This window comes from Loxodonta africana, chromosome 7 (genome assembly GCF_030014295.1).
Source record: "Loxodonta africana isolate mLoxAfr1 chromosome 7, mLoxAfr1.hap2, whole genome shotgun sequence".
Lineage (NCBI taxonomy): Eukaryota > Metazoa > Chordata > Mammalia > Proboscidea > Elephantidae > Loxodonta > Loxodonta africana.
This window is the reverse complement of record NC_087348.1, coordinates 78,712,195-78,734,744: the sequence shown is the minus strand read 5'-3', so window position 1 is coordinate 78,734,744 and position 22,550 is coordinate 78,712,195. Positions and strand designations below refer to the sequence as shown.

Here is a 22,550-nt window from a genome sequence, read left to right as displayed (position 1 = left end):
TGAAATATGATGTCAGTCCCCCTTCCTAACTAGCAGAGCTCCCCCCCCTCCAGCCTGTGTGTCTTTAGGATCCGGGAGCAAGGGGGAACACAGAAGAGAGAAGAGAGGTGGGTTAGGGGGAAAGCAGGGGGACCACAAGGGAAAGGAGTCCTTCAGGAAGAAGTAGGGGAGTGGCCGAGGTAGAGAAGGGGAAACAGGCTGGGGGAGCTGGCACCGCCAAGGCCTCCTCCCTCAACTTCCTGTCCCAGGGACCAGAAAGACAACAGGAGTGAGGAGGGGGGCTGCAAAAGTAGATGGGAGTAAAAGGGGAGGAAGAAGAGGGCAGCCTTAGTGAGCAAAAGGAGGTTGGGATACAGGGCCAAGCAAAAGGGAAAGAGGAAGAGACAGGAAAGTTTTGGTGGGGGTGACAGAGAGCAAGACTGAGGGAGAGTGAACATGTATAGCAGAGGAAAGAGTGGAGCTAACAGAAAAAAAAAAAAAAAAAAAAAACAGAAGGGGGAGGTAAAATGGAGACAGGAACAGCCAGACCCCAGAGGTGGTTGTTGGAGGGGGGACAGAGGTGGGAGCCAGAGCTGGAGGAACAGCATGGGGAGAGAAGAGAAGGAGTGAGGAAGGGAGGAAGGAGGAAGAGAAGGCTGACAAACTAATTTCCTGGCATATCCCTGGAGCAACTCCACAGGACAGTGGCCAGGGCAGTGCCTGGGCCTGGCTCTGTCCCTCCCTAGGACTGGTTCCCAGGAGTCATCCTGGGGAGAGGCTGGGACAATGCGAGCAGAAGAGGGAGACAAAGTCTATTTTCTGAGGTCTTAAACAGTATGCCAGGCCCTGTGCCAGGCAATTCACAGACAATATCGCATTTAATCATCCTAACAACCCTGTAAGCTTCCGTTTTAAAATGAGGAAATTCAGGCTGAGTGAAACAACTTTCCTGAGGTAACACAGCCCTGAGGCGACCCCGGGCCTATGTACTCCATATTGCCTGAGACTTAGGGGGAAGGGAATGATGGAGAGAGGAAGAAATTACAGGAAAGCTGAGGTGGAAGAGTCCTAGCAGAATGGAGGACTGAAGAAGGGAGAGAACCCCTGGGAGGAGAACGACCAGGTATGTGGTGTCTGTAACAGTCCAGGTTAGTAGCAGTGGGGCTCAGAGGACACAGGTATGAATACTGTGAGAAAATGAAGTTGACAAAACTTGGTCACTGATTCTACAGGACAGGTGAGGTAATGAGAAGACTCTAGACTGACTCCCAGAGTTCTGGCCTGATTACCAAAGTGGCTCCATTGAATATGGCAGAGGAGAAGCAGTGTTTTGGGTGTCTGTAGAGATCCCCATGTGGAGATGTCTCAAGTACACTTGGATTTGCAGCTTAGAAGAGCAGTCTGGCCTGGTGATGTGGATTTGTACCAATTAAGGGATAACAAAAGCCATGAGAGTGGACACTCACCAAAGAGGATGTGTAGAGTGAGAAGAGTCTAGGACAGAACCCTGGGGAACAATCACTTTTAAGGGGCAGGCAAAGGAGACCTCCATTTTCCTGCAGGAGAAACAGGAGGTAGTATCACAGGTGTTAAGGGAGTAAATATTTCTAGAAGGAGGGAGTGATCTAATGCTGCCAAGAGTTCAAGGAAAATGGGGGCTGTGAAGTGGTCACTGAATTTGGCAGTAATGTCACTAGTGACCTTGGGGAGAACAGTTTTAGGAGAATCATAAGGGACAAGCATCCTGCAGTGGGAAACAAGAGAGGATGAACTAACAGCTAGTCATAGACCAGGTATCAGCGCAGATTCATTCATAAATACATAGTTATTGTACCCCTAGAATACAGAGGCAATATGTCATGGTGAGGAGCCCTGGTGGCACAGTAGTTAAGAACTCAGCTACTAACCAAAAAGGTTGACAGTCCGAATCCACCAGCCGCTCCTTGGAAACCCTATGCAGCATTTCCACTCTGTCCTATAGTGTTGCTATGAGCTGGACCCAACTTGATGGCAATGTGTTTTGGTTACATAGTGGTAAAGGGGCTCTGGTGGCACAATGATTAAGCACTCGGCTGCTAAATGAAAGGTCAGCGGTTCAAACCCGTCAGTACCTCTGTGGGAGGAAAGACTTGATGATATGCCCCGTAAAGACTACAGCCTAGAAAACCCTATAGGGCAGTTCCACACTGTCATTTATGGTCCCTATGAGTAGGAATTGACTCAGTGTTACACAACAACAACATGTAGTAGTTGTTCAGTGGCTGAATTCTCACCTCCCATGTAGAAGACTGGGATTTGATTCCCGGCCAATGTACCTCAAGCACAGCCACTGTCAGTGGAAGCTTGTGTGTTGCTATGATGCTGAACAGGTTTCAGTGCAGCTTCCAAACTAAGATAGACTAGGAAGAAAGGCCTGGCAATCTCCTTCTGAAAAATCAGCTAATAAAACCCTATGGATCACAACGGTCTAATCATGGGGTCATCATGAGTCAGAGGATGACTTGATGGCAGCTAATAACAATAGCATATAGTGAAGCAGGACAGCATAGTGGTTAGGGTGCAGACTCCAGGCCAAACCACCTGGATTTGATTTCCAGCTTCGCACTTAGTAGCTGTGTGACCTTGGGAAAGCCACTTAATTCTCAGTGCTTCCATTTCATCACTCATAAAGTAGGGATAATTGTAACACCTACCTACTATGTTGTATTCAAGAGTTATAATTGTCTGGCACACAGTGGGCATTTTATAAGTATGCATACGTGCGCTATCGTAACAGTAGTTAAGAAAATGGGCTCTGCTGTCAGACGGACTTCAGTTCAATTCCTGACTCTGCCACTTACAGTGTAACCCTGGGCAGGTTGATTAATCTTCCTAAGCCTTAGTTTCCTCTTCCGTAATATGGAGATTAGCTTGCCTATTTTTTATTTTACATGGCTCATACGGTGGTTAAATGAAATAATGCTCACAAAAAATCTTAGCCCAGTGTCTGGTACACAGTGACGGTTCAGTAAACGTTAGCCGCTACTGCTGTGTGCCAGACATATACAATAACCCTGGGGTAAGGGTCACTGTACATACGAGCACACTGAGGCTCAGAGAAGGTAGCAGAAAGACCCTTGGAATGCAGTCTGTCTGACTGCAGAGCAAGTGCTTTCTGCTATACCACATTGTTTCTGTGGTGGCGGGCTAGGAATGCCCACATAAAGGGCCACAGAACTGTCCAGGCAACAGAACGAGAAAGGAAAACGATCAAAGTTCTCCTTTAGGAGAGTAAATCTAGCAGTGCATACAGAGTGGGCTGGAGGAGGAAGACAGCAGTGATGAGGCAATTGCCATTCTAGGCAAAGTAAAAAGGACATGGGGACAGGTGGTGAGACAGGGGAAGTGAGGTGGAGGATGCTTGGAAGGGCACCATGGCTCCCAGGAGACAAAGAACAAATGGGAAGGGTAAGGATGGGAGTCCAGGGCATGCATGTGAAATGATTCATTGATAGATTTATTCAACACATATCTTTCGAGGACCTATCAGGTGCCAAACACTGTACTAACCACTAGTGATACTGCAGTAATCTTTGCCTTCATGATGTTTACAGGTAGGGAGACCTGGGCAGGGATGACCAGGGTAGGGTGGGGGAGCTGGAGGGCAGGGGGGAAGGTGGTGACAGGAAGCAAAGGCCTGGTCTTAAAGTCTGACCTTGACAATTGGGGTCTGGGCTGCAGAGTAGCCCAGTAAGGTCCAAGCTAGCAGGAAAGGAATCCAGAGATGTTAGGAGGGAAGAACAAGTTTGGGAAAAGCCGGGAGGTTGAGAGACAGGAGAGTAAAGCGTAGGGACTGAGGTATGGGAAGTAAAATTAACTAAGTTAAAAAAACCAAAGCAAACCTGTTGTCGTCAAGTTGATTCTGACTCAGAGCCACCCTACAGGACAGAGCAGAACTGCCCCATAGGGTTTCCAAAGAGCAGCTGGTGGATTCGAACTGCTGACCTTTTGATTAGTAGCTAAGCTCTTAACCACTGTGCCGCCAGTGCTCCACTAAATTAATGCTTGAGCACTTAATAGTTGTTTTCTTTATGAACCCTCAAAATAAGTCTCTTAAGAAGACACCGTCACTCTCATTTTCACTCTAAGAAAAAGGAACTTAGAGAAGCTTAGTTCACCCAAGTAGTAAATGGTGTTGCTGGCAGGTCTGAGATGTGGCCATCCTCTCTTTCTTTCTTTCCTTTTTCTCCTTCCTTTCTTCCACCCTCACCAGCCATATTGGAGGTGTGTTCTAGGCTCTGAGAGAGAACATGCTCATTCCATTAGGCAGCTTACAGAGAGAAACATAAACAACAGAGACATTCCACTGTGCTAAGTGAACAGATAGGGGCATGCTGACTCAGGTTTGGGAGTTCCCAGAAGACTGTCTACAGGAGGTACCTTCTCACCAGTAGACACAGGGAACTGAGAAGCTGCTCCCAATGGCAGTGGTTCAGAATGCTCTGGTATCAAGGGGTCACCCAGAGAACATGGACAATGAAGAGAGGTGTAGGCAGTGGGAAGCCTTGAAGAAAATAGGATCAATGAGCATGAATGCCCAGTAGAGGCTTTTGCTTGCAGATACCAGGGCATCAGGAAGGAGAGAGTCTGGTCTGGCCTATGTTACCACTGACAGACAGAAGAAGATACAGGAGGGGGCACAGGAGTTAGAGGGACCACAGTGAGTGTATATGAGGGGCGCTTTAAAGGAAGGAGCAGCCTAGGGCCTGAGCGATCTGGTGGATGGCTAGGCACGGTAGCACCTGGTGGTCTGGCAGGAAGTCACAGCTTTGTCATCTTCCATTCCGTTCCTTCCAAGAGCCCCAAGAGACACCTGCCTGCTGGACTTGGGTCTGCAAATTGTTGGTGCTCTCTGAATATTTGCTAACCGAATGAAAAAGAAATAAAGTACAGAAAGGGATCTAGGAAAAGAGAAGGCCAGATGAAAGTGAGAGGGGAGAAGAGAGCATGGAATGAGGAAGGACAAGTTATGGGGGAGGAGATGGAAATGTCTCCAGTGGGGTACTTGAGTATGAGGGAAAATTTCTCAGTTGCGTAGGTAGCTCAGACCAGGTGTCAATCTTCTGAAGAGTGAATGAGGGTGAGGAGTGTGCTGTGAGGTGCCCTGTGAGTCATTTACAAACCCTTGTGTGGGGCCCTGGCAGCCTGGCCAGTGGATAGAATAGGGAAGAGGCAATGACAACAGTGAGATAAGAGGTGCCCAGCCTGCCTGGTGGCATCAGGAAAAGCAGTATCTATGCCTAGAGCTCAAGGATAGGAATTGGTCAGCCAGAACAAGAGGGAGCGAAGGGCCTGTTAGGCAGAGAAAGCAGTATGTGCAAAGGGCCAGAGGCATAGAAGAGCACAGTGTCTTTGGGGGAACTACACAGAATTCAACACGGCTGGAACTCAAACTGTGAAGAGGCTAGGGCAATGGGACAAGTGATGAGGCTGGAGAGGCTGCAGGGAGTCAGATCATGAAAGGTCTCATGAGCTTCATTAAGAGGTAGAGATTTTGTCCAAGGACAATGGGAAGATACTGAAGAATGATGAGCAGGGAGTGACATGGCTGGATTTGCACTTGTGGAAGACCCTTCTTGCTGCAATGAGAAGAACAGATTGGAAGAGGGAAAAGTAGAAGCAGGAAGACAAGCTAGGAGGCTCTTACAGTAATTTATGTGAAAAGATGGTGAGGTAAGGGCAACAGCAGAAGTGATGGAGAAAAGGGGAAGGTACAGCAAGAGCTAGGAGGTAGAATCAACAGGTTCCAATGACTTTCTGGATTATGGGAGATGCAGAGAAGGGAGTGGTTACAGTTAGTCTCTGGGTTTCTACCTTGCCAACTGAGTGCGTGGTGATCTCGGGGAGGAAGGAATGATGAGTTCAGTTCTGGATATGTTAAGATGCTTGTGAGCTATACAATAAGGTCAAGTAGGCAGCAGATATGCAGGTCTGGAGCTAAGAATAGAGGTCCAGAAGAGAGATAGATACTTGGGAGTCATCAGCACTGGACATGAATGAGATGGATCACCTAGGGGGTATATAAAGATGAGACAATAAAAAGGCCCAACCTAAAACCCTAAGCAACAGTAACATTTAAGGGGTCATGCAAAGGAGGTCTCAAAACAGATTGAAAAGGAACATCTGGGAGAGATGCATGAATTCCATTGTATACTAATCATCTGTTTATTTTATTTGCCTATCTAATCTACTAAGATTGGGTTGAGACTTTGTGGGACAGGTAGACTCAAGAACAATGGAGCAAAGAGTGGCCAAGGAGTGGCTGAAAGGACAAGAGCACAAAGCCAAGAAGGAGCAGATTAGAAGCAGAGAGGTCAAGGGGCAAGAGGTCATTACGAGGCTGAAGACAGTGTAATGGGAGTTGGAAGGACATAGGAGGCTGTGGGTGGAGAATGGAAAGCAGGAGTTTAGCATTTTAGAGATGGAACAGCCTACTGAGTGGTTCTGGGAGGGGAGAAGAAAGTAACAGGAGCTAAGGAGGTCAAGAAACTGTGAAACTGGGGCCCTGGAGGGACGCTTAGAACCATTGGAGGATATAGGGTGAGAGGAAGACTAACCAGGTCCCAGAGTTTTCAGGGAACAAGAGGGTGGGCCTGGAATATCTATGGATGAGAAGGAGTAATGGGTGGCATAGCCAGGATGGTGTGAACATCACAAGGCAATGGGGTATTGATTGGGACAGACCTCCCTGTGGAATACATGTGTCAGCTATGAATTGTGTCTCCTATGGGCTGTACAAGTGACTAAGTGTGCAGTGAGGACAACTGTGACGCTGCCTCCTGTTAATGTCAGGTCTCTGGAACACCTGTTATAGAGAGGCAACTCTGGTGAAGTATAACCTATATGATGCATTGGCTGTGACAGTTTTCCAATGGATGGGTATTGCTGTGATAGTGTCTCATGAGAAGTATTGGCTGTGACAATGATCCTGTGTATGTCCCAGCTGATACAGCATCTTTTGAGGGTGTGTGTTACTGGTGACAGTGTCCTTGGAGTGGTGTTGGCAGTAACAGTGTCTCCCACGGTATGATTGGCTGTGACAATGATCCTCTTGGAATGTGTTGTCTGCAGTGTTTCTGCTGTGGGTGTGTGTTGTCAAGAGAGCATCTTCGGTAGGTGTGTGTTGGCTCAACAGCGTCTATGGGGTGGGAGTGTTGGCTCTGACAGTGCTTTCAGAGGGGTGTAAGATGGCTGTCAGGGTGTCTCCTGTGGATATGTGTTGCCTGGACTGTGTCCCCTGTGGTTTGAGTAGGGCTATGACTGTGTCCCCTGTGCGTATTCGAGGAGTTGATATAAGCGACAATATTTTTCTGGCCTATGACCTTGTGGCTGTGAGCCCAGCCCACCACACTGAGTTCATTGTGCTTCTAGATCTCCCTTTCCCCACTCCCTCCACGTGGGATCCAGGCCTGCTGGTGACCTCCCTCTGTCCCCTGCATGGGATTCTGATCTAGGCATTTTGGACACAAACTCCCACTTGCTCCAGCACCAGCTTGTACTCAGAACACCAGTCTGGATGACCCACCTCCACTTTTTCTCTCTTCTGCTTCTCTTTACATCTGCCCCTTCAGTTTCTTTGTCTCTGTCTCAGTTTGTCTCTGTCACACACCCATCCTCCACATTCTGACGCACGGCTCCCACAGAAACAGGCAACACACACACACACACACACACTCAGAGCCTCTCTCACCACAACACACACTCATTCGGACCCACACACACTCGGAGTGACAAGCACATACACACACAGGCTGACAGACACACAGAAGACCTCCCGGGGACACGCACTATTCACACTCACAGGATGCACTCATACTCAGAGTAGCGCACACAACCCTGTCCGCACCCCACGCCTCAGACCCCGGCACACTCTGACGCCGCCACACACCCCGACTCGGTGACACACGCACACAAAGACACCCAGGCCCTGCCCCCACGCTCACGTTCACGCTCGCCCTCGTCCCGCAGGCCCAGGCCCCCCCTCCCCCATTGTGTCGGGCTCAGAACAAAGCCCCCGGCTCCACCGCGGCCGCCGCCGTCGTCACCGCCGCCCGGGGGAGGCGGCGGCCCGGCGGGAGCGGCCAGACGGGCCGGGCGGCTGCGGACACTGACCTCCGCGCGGCGCGGGCTCCCTCGCCCGGTCCTGGGGCACCGTCCGGCCGCGGTCAGCCCCCCGGGCAGCGCTCGCCCTCGCGGGGCCTGGGGCCGCGCATCGTCCGCCGCCGCAGTCACCCAGCCCCGCGCTCTGCTCCGGGCAGCCGGCCGTCGATCCGCGCGCCCTTGGCCGTCGGTCGGTCCGTCCGCCGCAGCCGCCGCCGCCGCCGGGGCGCCGCCTACTCCACAGCCGCCCCGCGGAGGATGCAAGATTCGCCGCTGCGGCCCCGCGCCCCCTCCCCTCCCCTCCCCCGCCCTCTGCGCGGTAACCCGAGCCCCCGCCCCTCCGCCCGCGGAGCCCCCGCCCCCGCCCCCACCCGCGCGCCGCGGCCCCCCCACCGGCCGCCCGCCAGCCTTCCGCCCCTCGACTTCCCCGCCCCAGCTCCCGGCGCCGGATCCGGGCCCAGCGCCGGGCAGTCCCCCGCGTCCCGGTTCTACTCTTCCCTCTCACGGTCACGTTTCCCGTCCCCTTCTCCCATCTCGTCCTCTGCATCCTCTCTCCTCTTTCTCTTCTCTCCATTCCCTGCCGCTCACCTCCTTCTCATCCTCTTCTCACCCCGCTTCCCCGTCGTCCCCTTCTCCTCACCCACTTTTTCCTCATTGTCCTAGTCTCCCTCCAACTCTTTTATCTCCTTTCTCTTCTCTTCATTCTTTTATCTTACCCCTCTCCCAAGCCTTTTCTTCTCATCCCCCTTCTCCCCATTTTCTTCTCTCCATCCTTTTTTCCTCATCTCTTCTCCATAACGTTCCCATCTCCTTTCCCAACCTTTCTCTTATCCCCGTTTTCTTTCCTTTTCTCCTCATTCCCTTCTCATCTCTTCACCCATTTCTCCCCCATCCCCTTCTCCCTTTCTCGCCATCTCCTCACCGCTTCTCTTCCTCACTTTTTCCCCATTCCCTTCTTTTACCCCCCTTTTCTCTACCCTCCTCTTTCCCCAACACCTTCTTCCATCTTAATCTCCCCTAGTAACTTCTTTTTATCTCATGCTCTTTATCTGTTTCCTTCTTTCATCGCCTCCTCTTTCCTTCGCGTCTACCTTCATCCCTAATTTGAAGCTAGAGAGTGGAGGATATTAGAATGAAGACATTTGGAGTTAGTGGTCTAACCTAGGATATAATCCCCAGAAAAGGAAAGTGAGAAAGAAGCTCGCTGGGCAGGGAGTTGGAAAAGAGCCTGAGGGGCCAACTAGGGAGAGAAAATGGGGAGAGGTGAAATCCGACAGAGGTAGAGAGTAATCCATCTTAAAGGAACTAGAAGAATGTTGACCCCTCCCCTTTTCTCCTTCCTCGTGACTGAGGGGGTTGTGAGAAGAAGAGGTATTCTGAACTTGAAACGTGTACCAATGGTACAAAGAAATCACACACTTCTGGGGAGAGAGAACAAAGTTTCAGTTAAAGCAGAAGGGAGTGTGATTTTGAAAAAGAGGAGTGAGGGAGAGGCTGGAGTCCTCGATGACATCCAGATTTCTGGCTTGGGCTGCCGGGTGGATGGTGGTGACATTTCACTGCACTAGACAAAAGGAGCAGGAGTAGGTTGCAGGGGGTTCGTAGAAAGATGATGGCTTGTGAGTTGGGGATGCTGACTTTGAAGCGCCTGTTAGGTAAGTAGGCCTGCAGCTTAGTGGAACAGTCTGGGATGGACATAAATATTTGGGAGTCATCTGCAAATATCGTATAAGCTTGAATATAGGGTGAGGTTTTTGTTTTTCTGTTTTTCCAAAATCATCCCTCAGGAAAGAGGGAGTAACCTTATATTTGAGTCCTTACAAAGTCTCTCATATTACAGGGTTTGCTCTCATTTACTTTATTTTGAACAACAAACCACTGGATAGGGCAGTATGGTATGGTGACTAAGCTTGTGGACTCTGGAGCCAGACTGCCTGGCTTGGGGTCCTGACTCTGCCATTTACAAGCTGTGTGGTTTTGGGAAAGTTACTTAACCTGTCTCTGCCTCAGCTTTCTCATTTATAAGGTGGGGGATAAATTTTATATTTATCTCACAGGGAGGTGTGAAAATTAATTTAATATATGTAAAGTACTGTATACCTGGTATATAATATAGTAAGTACTCAATGAATGCTAATGATTTTTACTGTTTGGGCAAGACCCATTAACCTGAAATGTAGTCAACAATGCTATTTTGGATATTTGTAGAGGTCACCTGCCAGACTCAGTAGTCAAAGAAATTTAACACAGCTATGATAACAGCAGTTCGAATCCACCAGGCGCTCCTTGGAAACTCTATGGGGCAGTTCTACTCTGTCCTATAGGGTCGCTATGAGTCGGAATCGACTTGACAGCACTGGGTTTTATGATAACTATGGAAACCCTGGTGGCATAGTGGTAAAGTGCTATGGCTGCTAACCAAAAGATGGGCAGTTTGAATCTGCCAGGTGCTCCTTGGAAACTCTACAGGGCAGTTCTACTCCGTCCTGTAGGGTCGCTATGAGTCGGAATTGACTCGACAGCAGTGGATTTGGTTGTTTTTTTATGATAACTATTCCTGGCAGTCCGATCTCACAACTGCATGTGCTTGATGTCTCTAAATACGCTTTTTAAAGATTGTTTAAAAAAACAAAACAAATCTGAGAGGCTGGAAATATTCTCTTTCTTGACCTGATTGATGTTATAAGGGTGTTTTACTTTATGACAATTCATTGTGCTAAACACATGAATAATGTCCTTTTCCGTATGAATGTTATACTTCAATAAAACAGTTTTTTAAAGCAATACATTCAGCGACTTTTAGAGATCAGGAACATACTTTTACATGATGTGTGCCAGAAACCAGCTGCCCTAGAGTGATGCAAATGGGACTTGTGACTTGGGATAAAGTTTCCAACAACTGCATCAAATGTGGATTCACATTGTGTCGTGTCTTCTTCCAAGCCCTTCACTTATACTGAAGAGAAGGTCATCTGTCCTGGGAAAAGATGACTAAAAAAGTGACACTAAGATGAGAAAGACATTGCTTTTGAATGTGCATGTTGAAAGTATACACCAAATTAATGAATTATGAGAATGAAAAAACAGTATTTCTAAATCAATATATTATTTTATATGATGTCTGAGCTTGAATATATGTATAACTAAGTCCATTAAGTAATAAAAGCAGACTTTTGATCATTTCATCCATATCTCCGAAGGTATATATTTTGAGGTTGGTCAAAAACTTTTTGGATTTTCTCATTGGGAAAATGAGGAATTGCCTTAGGTTTTGTTTGCCTTATATGGTAACTGTGGCAGATGGAAAGTAAAACTAAGGGAGTGAATAAGATTGCTCAGGGAGAGCATGTACATGGGGAAGGGAAGGGAACCTAGGATAGACCCTGAGAAGCTCCAGTATTTAAAGACTGAAGAGAAGAGAAGCCGACCTCAAAGGAAGATACGAAGTGGCCAAAGAGGGAGAAGAAATAAACTGAGACCAGTGGGGCCACTGGTGCCAAGAGAAAGCCAGGAAAGAGCCACAAAAGAGAGTGGTCATCAAAGTCAAATGACACAGAGGAGGTCAGTGAGGTAAGGATGGAAAAGTATCCACTGGGTTTGGCCAGAATGAGGCCACTAGTGACCTTGTTGACAGTGAGGCAGGTGGGCTGGTAAGGGTGAAAGCTAGCCAACACGCAGTAGGTGGCTGAGTATAAAATTTGGAACTCAGAAGAGAAGTCTGGGCTGAGGATAGATATTTTGAAGCCATCAGCATATATATAGTAAGTGGAACCATGAGAATGGATGTGGTCACCCAGGGAGAGTATTCAGTGAGAAGAGGGTCTAGGTAGGTCTGCAAAAGAAGATCTATGAAGGAGATTGCGCAGGAGTAGCCAACAAGGTCAGAATAGAACGAGAGTGTAGTGCCCAACGTGTTATCATAGAAGCCGTGGACAGAAACAGCTACCAGAAGGAGAAAGTTGTCAACAGTGCAAAAATATCACAGTAAGATGAGGCCTGAAAGGCTTCCATTAGATTTTGGAATCAGGATATAGCTAACGATCTTAGTGATCAAAGAAGAGGAAGGGAAAGAAACGAGGCGACAGTGAGATAGTGAGTGGAGGTAAAACCGTAGTGACACATGTAAGAATGAAAGCTCTTTAATTGCATGTGAAAGAAACCCAATTTAAATTAGTTTAGGATTTACTAGTTGGTTTTCCAAACCTGGGGAATGACTGGTAAGTGGAACCAGAAGCTCAAATACCATCAAGACTTTCTCTGTGTCTCCAGTTTCTGCTTTTCATTTTATTTTATTTTGCTTGTTAGCTTCATTTTCCCTTACTGATTTTTTTTTTTTTAAATAAACTTTCTATTTTGGGGATATTTTAGATTTACAGAAATGTTGTGAAGATACTACTTATAGCTCCCGTGTACCCTTTGATCAGGTTCCTGTAATGATAACATTGTAAACAATTATGGTATACTTGTCAAAGGTAAGAGATTAACATTGGTACATTGTTGTTGTTTGCAAAGCCATGTCTCTTACACAGGGAGATTCCGACCCATAGCGACCCTATAGGACAGAGTAGAACTGCCCCGTAGGGTTTTCTAGGCTGTAAATCTTTACAGGAGCAGATCGCCATCTCTTCTCCCTTGGAGAACCTGGTGGCTTCAAACCGCTGACCTTTCAGTTTGCAGCCGAGCGCTTAACTATTGTGCCATCAGGGCTTCTACTGGTACGTTACTATTAACAGAGCTCCTATTGGTGCATTACTATTAACTAAACTCCAGACTTTGTTCTGATTTCACCATTTTTTCCCCACTAATATTCATTTTCTGTCCCAGGATTTAATCCAGGATACCACATTGCATTTAGTTGTCATTTCTCCTTAGTCTCCTCCGACCTGTGACAATTACTCTGTCTTTCCTTGTTTTTTTATGTCCTTGACAGCTTTGGATGGTGTAAATGGTTAATGTGCTCACTGCTAATTAAAAGGCTGGAGGTTGGAGTCCACCCAAAGACACCTCTGAAAAAAGGCTTGGTGACATACTTCTGAAAAATCAGCCTGAAAGTCCTGTGGGGTCTCCATAAATCGGAGTCAACTCGATGGCAGCTGGAGCTGGAAAAACAGTTTTGAAGAGTATTGGTCACGCATTTTGTAGAATGTCCCTCAATTTGGTTTTATCTTATGTTTTCTTTATGATTAGATAGAGGTGAAGTGCCTTTTGCATCGCATCATATCAGGGGGTATATGATATCAAAACGAGTTATCACTGGTGATGTTAACCTTGATCACTTGGTTAAGGTTACGTCTGCCAAGTCTCTCCACTGTAAAGTTACTCTTTTTCCCTTTCTAGATTCTGTTCTTTGGAAGTGAGTGACTAAGGGTAGCTCATGTTCAGGGAGGGGAGGATAAGCTCCACCTCCTGGAGGGGGGACATAATAATGTACTCTTTGTGATATATACAATATATAACATGTTTTATATATATATATATTTTTTTATATTACTGTATATAAGGAGCCCTGGTGGCGCAATGGTTAAGCACTCATCTGCTAACCAAAAGGTCAGCAGTTCGAACCCACCAGAGGTTCCCCAGGAGAAAGATGTGGCAGTCGGCTTCTGTAAAGATTACAGCCTTGGAAACCCTGTGAGGCAGTTCTGCTCTGTCCTATATGGTTGCTAAGAGTCGAAATCAACTTGACAGCAACGGTTTTTTTTTTTTTATATATATATTACATATAATTGTATATATAATTATATTTGCACACACACACACACATATATATAAAACTTGGAATTCTTCTGTAAGGGAAATTTATGTCTTTTCTTCCTTCCTACTTATTTTTTTAAATGATTTAAAAATCAATATTATATGTGCACTTAGTTTAAAAAATAGTTACATAGGCCTTATAACAACAACAACAACAAAAATTTCAGAAATCCTGGGGAAAGATTCTGATGGCCTAAGTTGGTTCATACGCTCATTCAGATCAATCTTGGGAGCAGGGAGGCAAGAAGATTCCACTTAAGAAAATAGCAGCTCCTATTCAGATTGATGTATACTTGTCCTTTTGCCCAGGGCATGCTTTGGTCCCTTCCTCTGTTGAGTGAATACTCATTTAACCTTAGGCCACTTCACCACAGCATGACTTTACCACCATCATCTTCCCTAACCTCTCTGACTAGGTCAAATCCCCGTATTATAGGTTCTTATTAGCACCTCTACTTCTCCTTTGTGGCAGTTATCACAGTCGTAAGTTTACATTCTTTCTGGTACATGATTACTTGATTAAATGTCTATATCCTCCACTAGGTAGTAAGTCTGGTTTGCGCACCATTGAATACTGACATGAAGGGGTTGCCATTTCAGAATAAGGAAAGGATGTTAGCAAGAAAAAATAATCAGGGAGCACTCATCAGCAAGTGCAGTAAGGAAAGAGATAGAGGACAGGGGCCTGGACAGAGGAGTGGGGATGGGAAGGGCTGAAAGTGGTTGTCTGGAAGAAAGCAACAGTAGCATGTTTAACACTGCAGTTAGGGAGCTAATGGGGAGGTAAAGGCTGGTGGAGCAAGGTCCCAAAGGAGAGAGGAGGGGCAGAAGAATTATCCATGTATACAAGGAAGGATTGGGCTACAACAGGAAGAGAAGTACCTCATACTTCAAGACTGAAAGGAAGATGGGTGAGGATGCAGACAGGTGCATAAGTAAGGGTGTGATGGCAGTACATGTGGGGGAAGGTAGACAGGACAAGAATTTGAGGCCATCACATTTGATGACCTCTTATTCTCTCTGAAGAGGAGTTGGGGTTTTGTAGAAAATGGGGTACAAGGGAGGTGATATGTTAAGGATCTTGAGGGAAATGGTAAAGGAGTGGAGACACTGTTAAGGGGAATGGTGGCAGGTGGCCTTATAGGCCTAAAAGACCAAGGTGTTGAGAGTTCTGGCGAGAGAACAAAGGATACAAGTATACCTACACCAAAGTTTCTGGTGAAAAAGGGGTTGACCAGGAAGTCATTTCATGACACCATTGAGGACAATAGAGGTTTGTATACAGATGGAATGATTCTCAAAGGTGGGGGTATGGAGTTGTATTTGGACCTTGGGGAGCCCCAGGGATGGGGACTCCTTTCTTCTCCTCCCCAGACATGTGGAATAATGTGCAGAACTGGAATAGCTAAGCAAAGCCAGATCTCACACAGGAAACGGGGCTGTTTGTCACATGAAATGTAGGTGTCAGAGCATGAAAGATTGGGAGATACATTCAACAACAGAAAGGGCTAAGAGGCCTTTGGGAAGCAGTGGAAAGGTAGATTAATGAGCGGTAAGGAAGGACAAGGGCACTGGTGGTGTAGTGGTTAAGGGCTCAGATTCCTAACCAAAAAGTCGACAGTTCAAATCCACCAGCCACTCCTTGGAAACCCTGTGAGGCAGTTCTCCTCTGTCCTATAGGGTCACTATGAGTCAGCATCGACTTGATGGCAATGGATGTGGTGGTGTGTAAGGAAGGACAGGAGCCCTGGTGGAGCAGTAGTTAAGAGCTCGGCTGCTAACCAACAGGTTGGCAGTTTGAATCCACCAGCCATTCCCTGGAAACCCCAAAGAGGAGTTGTACTCTGTGCTACAGGGTCCCTGTCTTAGTTATCTAGTGCTTCTATAACAGAAATACCCCAAGTGGTTGGGTTTTACAAAGGGAAATTTATTCTCTCACAGTTTAGGGTGCTAGAAGTCCAAATTCAGGGTGCCAGCTCCAGAGGAAGGCTTTCTCTCTCTGTTGGCTCTGGGGGAAGTTCCTTGTCCTTACTCTTGCCCTGGTCTAGGAGCTTCTTGGCACAGGGACCCTGGGTCCAAAGGACACTCTCCACTCTTGGTGCTTCTTTCTTGGTGGCATGAGGTCCCCCCACTTTTTGCTCACGTCTCCCTTTTATATCTCAAAAGAGATTGACTCAAAACACAACCTAATCCTGTAGATTGAGTCCTGCCTCATTAACACAACTACCCCTAATCCTGCCTCATTAACATCATAAAGGTTAGGATTTAAAACACATAGGATAATAACATCAGATCACAAAATGGCGGACAACCACACAATACTGGGAATCATGCCCCAGCCAAGTTGACACCCATTTTTGGGGAACACGATTCAATCCTAACATTCCACCTTTGCCCTCCAAAAATTCATGTCCTTGCCACATGTAAAATACATTCATCCTATCATATCATTCCAAAGGTCTTAAATCAATTCCAAGTCCAAAATCTCCTAGGGTAAAATTCCTCTTCATCTGTGAAATCTACACAAGTTATCTGCTTCCAAAGTACGATGATGGAACAGGCACAAGGTAGAAGTTTCCATTACAAATGAGAGAAACTAGAGGGAAAGAAGGGATAACAAGCACCAAGCAAGTCAGTAGAACACATTACAGTAGCTCTCAAGGCTTGAAAATAATCTTCTGTTCTCTGAGGCCATTTGGGCAATGGCCCTGCCCCCCAGAATCTGGGTGTTGGCCACATTCTCTGGATTCTGGGTGGAGGCCCCTAGGCCCCGGGCTTCAACTCCACCTTCCAGGCTCATTGAAGCTGCAACTTTGCTCCCTCCCGTTTGGGTGGCCCCATTCTCGTACTCCATCTGAGTGGTGACTCCACCTCCTCAGCCCCAGCAGGTCCTGTTCTGCTGTCCTTTGGGCATGGCAGCCCTCACCTTCGGGCAGTGGATTTGGACCCATCCTGCTTGCACTCATGAAAGGCAGCTCCACACTCCGGAACTGAGTTGGTGAGGATCTGACTCTCTGAAAACTAGGAGGCTGTGGTCCCTCCCTTTGAAGCCCCAGAGGTCTGGCTCCACTTTTGAGACCCCAGAGGTCGTGGCCCCGCCCTTTGTGACCAAGGCAGCTCTTCTTCCTGTGTTCCTTGCCTCTTCAGCTTCTGCTTCCTGGTTTCTTGGCCTCTTGGCCCCTCTGGCTCTCAGGCCTCTTGGGCCTGCCTGGTGTCTGCCCTGCTCAGGCAAGTGTTCCAAAGCTTTTTAGCTCCACTGGTTTAAGTGCCTGGAGGCACCCCACTCTGCCAGTAAACCTTGACCAGAAAGCACTCAGCACTCTTGCTGTATGGGTTGGCAAGCCTAGCTCCACCAATAAGAGCCCAGAGTTACCCCACCCTGCAAGGAAGCCTCCTGTCTAAAGGCACTCAGCTCTCTTGCTCCATGGGTCAGCTCCTATGCCAACTCTTACCGGTCTCCTTGCTCTGCTGCTTCCATTTCTCTGTTGCTATTTCTCTGCTGTTGCTTCTCACCATCTGAGCCTTCTCTGGTGTTACAGCTCTCCTCTTTTCCTTCCGAGCCCTCACCAGAATTGTCTTTAATGTCCATAATTGCACCAACAGTCTCTTGAAGGCTATCTAAGCTTTTACTATTGAGCACTGTAAAAGTCTTCCAGCTTCTAGCATTCACAGTTTCAAAACTGATTCCACATTGTAGACATCTGTTATAGCAGCATCCCACTCCTGGTACCAAATTCTGTATTAGCTATTGTCTTAGGCTGGTTCTCTAGAGAAGCAAAACAAAGCAAGTGTGTGTGTGTATATATATGTATATATATAGTTTATTTCAAGGAAACAGCTCACGTGATTGTAGGTGCTGGAATGTCCGAAGTCCCGTGGATCAGGATAGAGGCTTCTCTTAATTCACGTAGCCGCAGGGGCTGGTGAAACCAAGATTGACAGGTCAGAGAGCAGGGCTCTTGCTCACAGGCTGTGAAGATCGACAAATCCCAAAATTGGCAGATAAGCTGACAGCTCAAGTCCCAAGAACCAGAGGTCAGATGAATAGGAGCCAGCCTCAGGATCCAGGGTGAGCAAAAAAGCCAGAACTTCTGCTTATATTTGGATGCAGGCCACACCCCCGAGGAAACTCCCTTTCAACTGATTGGCTACTCATAGCAGATTCAATCATGGGAGTGATCACATATAAACACTGAGAATCATGGCGCAGCCAAGCTGACACACAATCTTAACCATCACAGTTATCTAGTGCTGCTCTAACAGAAATACCACAAGCGGATGGCTTTAACAAAAAGAAATTTATTTTCTCACAGTTTAGGAGGCTAGAAGTCCAAATTCAGTGTGCCAGCTCCACAGGAAGTCTTTCTGTCTCTGTTGGCTCTGGGGCAAGGTCCTTGTCATCAATATTCCCCTGGTCTAAGAGCTTCTCAGCACAGGGACCCTGGGTCCAAAGGACGTGTTCCACTGCTGGCGCTTCTCTCTTGGTGGCATGAGGTCCCCCTCCTCTCTGCTGGCTTCTCTCTTTTATATCTCTAAAGAGATTGACTCTAGATCCATCTAATAGTGTAGATTAAGTCCTACCTCATTAACATAACTGCCTCTAATACTGCTTCATTAACATCATTAACATCATAGACGTTAGAATTTACATTACATAGGATAATCATATCAGATCACAAAATGGTGGACAAGCATACAATACTGGGAATCATGGCCTAGCCAAGTTGACACACATTTTTGGGAGTCACAATTCAATCCAAAACAGTTGCTATGAGTCGGAATTGACTCAATGGCAATGTGTTTGGGTTTTTTTTTTTTTTTTTGGTAAGGGAGGATAGATTGGTGTAGGAACAACCAAATGAGAAAGACAAGGTGGCCCAAAAGGCTTGCCTTGTGAACAATTATCCTGAAAGACAAGATGGGAAGCTGACAATTTTAGCTGACTCTACTAATTCATTTGTCCCTTCTTAGTGCAGGAAGAGGCACTGGGTAGCATCAGTGCTTGGTTTCAGACTGCTCCAAGCCTTAACCACTGATTCAAAATGCTTATGACAAGCCATAGGTCATTAGAGTTCCTTGGTAGAGACCAGCCCTGAAGGAAGTTGGTAGGAGTATTAAAAAAAAGGGCAGGTTCCAGCACTGTTTGAGTTGGGATCTTCCAAGAGCAATTATGTTTTCCAGGCATTGAAGGACTTCAATTCTCTGCAGAGACTCTAGGAAAGAAAAAGGAAACTCCTGATTCTCTCCCACAGAGCAAGAGCCAGAGAAAGCAGAAGTGGGTGAGGTGGGGTCTAGAACACAGGTGGTGGGATTAAATGTGAAGAGGAAGGACTTCTATCCTGTGGGTTGGGAAGTAAGGAAATTCAGTTCTCTGAATTTCAATTCAAAGAGTGATCAGTTTGCTGAATGGTCAATTTGACAAATTTACCAATTTGATTAATCTACTACAATTTTATTTCTTTAATTATGTGTAGCATTTACAACAGTTTGCATCGTTGGGCTGGTTTTAACTACTTTTGAAGATTTGTACATAGTATCAAAAAAATTTTTTTTTTTTTTTTATCAGTCGGTCAATCTGAAGTTTAGTTTAGCTTAGTTTTAATTTATTTGCAGCTGTTTCATTGAAGTCATTTTGCTGTGACTGGCCAAAATCCAGTGTATTCTAAGTTTTCCCTTACTTTGGATCTATGACTTCTGGTAATGAGAATTTTGTTTTACAAATGTGTGTAATGACTCAAATATCAAGAATTTTATAAACAATCATGGGTGGGGGGGGGGAGTTCTCACTTCCAAAACATTTTCCATCCAATAATTTGCCTTTTAACTTTTTTTCGTGCATTTGTAATTTTAATATATAGATGTGGGTTGAAATATAGCTATATTTCCATATTGGTTGATAAATAGTATATTTTTTTGTTATTGTTAGGTGCCATCCAGTTGGTTCCGACTCAAAGTGACCCTATGTACAACAGAACTGCCTGGTTCTGTGCCATCCTCATAATCATCACTATGTTTCAGCTGATTATAGCAGCCACTGTGTCAATCCATCTAGTTGACTGTCTTCCTCTTTTCTGCTGAGCAGGTATTGGTCCCTCCTGATAACATGTTCGAAATGTGTGAGACAAAGGCTTGCCATCCTCGCTTCCAAGGAGCAATCTGGTTGTCATTTTTCCAAGACAGACTTGTTCGTTCTTGTCGCAGTACATTGTATATTCAATGTTCTTCTCTAACATCATAATTCAAAGGCATCAATTTTTCTTCTTTATTCATTGTTCAGCTTTCACATACATATGAGGCAATTGAAAATACCATGGCTTGGGTCAGGCACAATTTAGTCCTTGTTATGGATTGAACTGTATTCCCCCAAAATGTGTATCAACTTGGCTAAGCCATGATTCCCAGTATTGTGTGGTTGTCCACCATTTTGTGATCTGATTTGATTTTCCTATGCATTATAAATCCTACCTCTATGATGTTAACGAGGCAGGATTAGAGGCAGTTATGTTAATGAGGCAGGACTCAATCTACAGGATTAGGTTGTATCTTGAGTCAATCTCTTTTGAGATATAAAAGGGAGAAGTGAGCAGAGAGGAGGGGGACCTCATGCTACCAAGAAAGAAGCACAAAGAGCAGAGCACCAAGCACCAAGAAAGAAGCACCAAAAGACAGTCCTCAAAGTGACATGTTTGCTTTTCGATACTTTAAAGAGGTCTTTTGCAGCAGACTTGCCCAATGCAATACATAGTTTGATTTTTTCACTGCTGCTTCCATGGGCGTTGATTGTGGATCCAAGTAAATTGAAATTCTTGACAACTTCAATCTTTTCTCCGTTTATCATGATGTGTTGTTTATTGGTCCAGTTGTGAGGATTTTTGTTTTCTTTATGTTGAGATGGAATCCCAGCTGAAGGCTGCAGTCTTTGATCTTCATCAGTAAGTGCTTCAAGTCTCTTCATGTTCAATAAGCAAAGTTGTGTCATCTGCGTATCACAGTTGTTAATGAGTCTTCTAATCCTGATGCCGCATTCCTCTTCATACAGTGCAGCCTCTTGGATTATTTGCTCAGCATACAGCTTGAATAAGTATGGTAAAAGGACACACACCTGACGAACACTTTCCAATCTTAAACCACGCAGTATGCCCTTGTTCTGTTTGACCAACTGCTTCTTGATCTATCTACAGGTTCTTCATGAGAACAATTAAGTCTTCTAGAATTCCCATTCTTCACAATGTTACCCACAGTTTGTTGTGATCCACACAGTCAAATGCCTTTGCCTAGCCAATAAAACATGGGTAAACATCTTCATTGCCTAGTCAATAAAACACAGGCATTCTCTGCTTTCAGCCAAGATATATCTGACATCAGCAATGATATCCCTCATTGTGTGTCCTCTTCTGAATCTGGCTTGATTTTCTGGCAGTTCCCTGTCGATGTAGTGTTGCAACTGCTTTTGAATTATCTTAGTGTTGCAACTGCTTTTGAATTATCTTCAGCAAAAATTTACTTACATGTGATATTAATGATATTGTTTGATAATTTCCGCATTCTGTTGGATCACCTTTCTTTGGAATGGCCACAAATATAGATCTCTTCCAGTAGGGGGCCAGGTGGCTGTCGTCCAAATTTCTTGGCACAGATGAGTGAGCGCTTCCAGTGCTGCATCAGTTTGTTAACTGGTATTCCACCAATTTCTGGAGCCTTGTTTTTTGCCAATGCAGTGCAGCTTGCATTTCTTCCTTCAGTACTATCGGTTCTTGATCATATAACTCCAGGTGTTTGCACATTTCATTATAATACTTTGTCTTCTCAAGCAACCATTTGAAATCTTCTGTTCAGCTCTTTTACTTCATTCCTTCCATTTGCTTTAGTTACTCTATGTTCAAGAGCAAGTTTCAGAGTCTCTTCTGACATCCATTTTGGTCTTTTCTTTCCTTCGGGTCTTTTTAATGACTTTTTGCTTTCTTCACATATGATTTCCTTGGTGTCATCCCACAACTCATCTGGTCTTCAGTCATTAGTGTTCAGTGCATCAAATCTTTTCTTGAGATTGTCTCCAAATTCAGGTGGGATATACTCAAGGTTGTATTTTGGTTCTTGTGGACTTGTTTTAATTTTCTTCAGATTCAACGTGAACTTGCATATGAGCAATTCATGGTCTGTTCTGCAGTTGGCCCTTGGCCTTGGTCTAACTGAAGATATTGGGCTTTTCTGTCATCTCTTTCCATAGATGTACTCGATTTGATTCCTGTGTTTTCCATCTGGTGAGGGCCATGAGTATAGTTGCTGTTTATGTTGTTGAAAAAAGGTATTTGCAATAAGTCTTTGGTCTTGAAAAATGCTATTATGAGGTCTCCAGCATCGTTTCTATCACCAAGGCCAAGTACTCATTTTCCAAATACTCATCCTTCTTCTTTGTTTCTAACTTTCATATTCCAATCACCATTAATTATCAGTGCATCTTGATTGCATGTTTGATCAATTTCATACACAGAAGTTGGTAAAAATCTTCAATTTCTTCATCTTTAGTCTTAGTAGTTGGTGTGTAAATTTGAATAATAGCAGTAGTAACTGGTCTTCCTTGTAGGTGTGTGGATATTATCCTATTACTGATAGCATTGTACTTCAGGATAGATCTTGAAATATTCTTTTTGACAATTTATGTGACACCGTTCTTCTTC

The 22,550-nt window shown here is 45.6% G+C and overlaps 1 protein-coding gene across 2 annotated transcripts in view; it reads right to left on the bottom strand.

Annotated features, from left to right (window-relative positions):
- Window positions 1-22,550, bottom strand: part of DCHS1 (dachsous cadherin-related 1) — a 64,301-nt gene that overhangs the window by 26,424 nt on the left and 15,327 nt on the right. The window contains exon 1 of one of the 2 annotated variants that reach the window (XM_064288513.1): window positions 8,131-8,290. The exons of the other annotated variant lie outside the window; for it this stretch is intronic. The gene's annotated coding sequence lies outside the window, so the exon portion shown is untranslated. Of the gene's footprint in view, window positions 1-8,130; window positions 8,291-22,550 lie in introns of those variants that run through there. 2 annotated transcript variants of the gene reach the window in all.